Here is a 1,077-nt window from a genome sequence, read left to right as displayed (position 1 = left end):
TATAGTAATACCGTCGCATTAGACGGATGGGAATTTTTTGTTACATATAAGGTAAAAAAGCGTGTGCGTGTGTAGACCAGTAAATAACGACTGATACCACAGCACAGAAAGAATTGTATGTTTATTCCATCTTGTATAATTTTTTATATGTATGTGTATGCATGTATACACACACACACACACACACACACACACACACATATATATATATATGCACATACACATATACGTATATGTCTGTCTGTCTGTCTGTCTATCCGTCCGTCCGTCTGTCTGTCTGTCTGTCTGTCTGTCTCTGTCTACAGTATTCAAATATGAGTTACTAATAGTTTATGCACACCCACACACTCACACACACTCAAATACACTTTCATAAAAGCAACCCCCGCATCAATCTTTGACGGCCTAACTAAACGAAGAGAAATGTACCTACGCGTTCTTCAATTCAAGGGACCAAATTCTTAGACACCGTGTCTAGATGCCTTCCTGACACCATTATACATCTTACCTTTGTTTTCCTGATACGACTCAGCGACATTTTTCGGCCAGTCCCGTCTTTATTTCTCATCCTAGTTTTGCGCAATCGCATAAAATATTTTCGCCATGAATCGATAAATCTTCTACAATATAATATGATACAATATAATATAATATATATTTATATTGTGTTATATTCTATAGACGCCCAATTACAATAAAAGGTTGAACTCAAGCAAAATACGTGCCCATATTTTAAAGATGACGTGTTTAAAACTTATATATGCATGAATTTGTGTGTATGTGGGTATGTGTGTATTTTTTTCTTCTTTTTTTTTTACTCTAGGCAAAAGGCCTGAAATTTTTGAGGAGGGGGCCAGTCGATTAGAGCGGCCACAGTACAAAACTCGTACTTAATTTACGAACCCCGAAAGGATGAAAGGCAAAGTCGACATCGGCGGAATTTGAACTCAGAATGTAGCGGCAGACGAAATACCGCTAAGCATTTATAGTTACAAAGGAACGAATTGGCCAGCAACGAATTGACCTGGGGATGAATTAATCAATGATGAAATAGCTGGGGGCGAATTGTCCTAGCAC

This window comes from Octopus bimaculoides, chromosome 25 (assembly GCF_001194135.2).
Source record: "Octopus bimaculoides isolate UCB-OBI-ISO-001 chromosome 25, ASM119413v2, whole genome shotgun sequence".
Classification (NCBI taxonomy): domain Eukaryota; kingdom Metazoa; phylum Mollusca; class Cephalopoda; order Octopoda; family Octopodidae; genus Octopus; species Octopus bimaculoides.
This window is presented reverse-complemented; position numbering follows the sequence as displayed.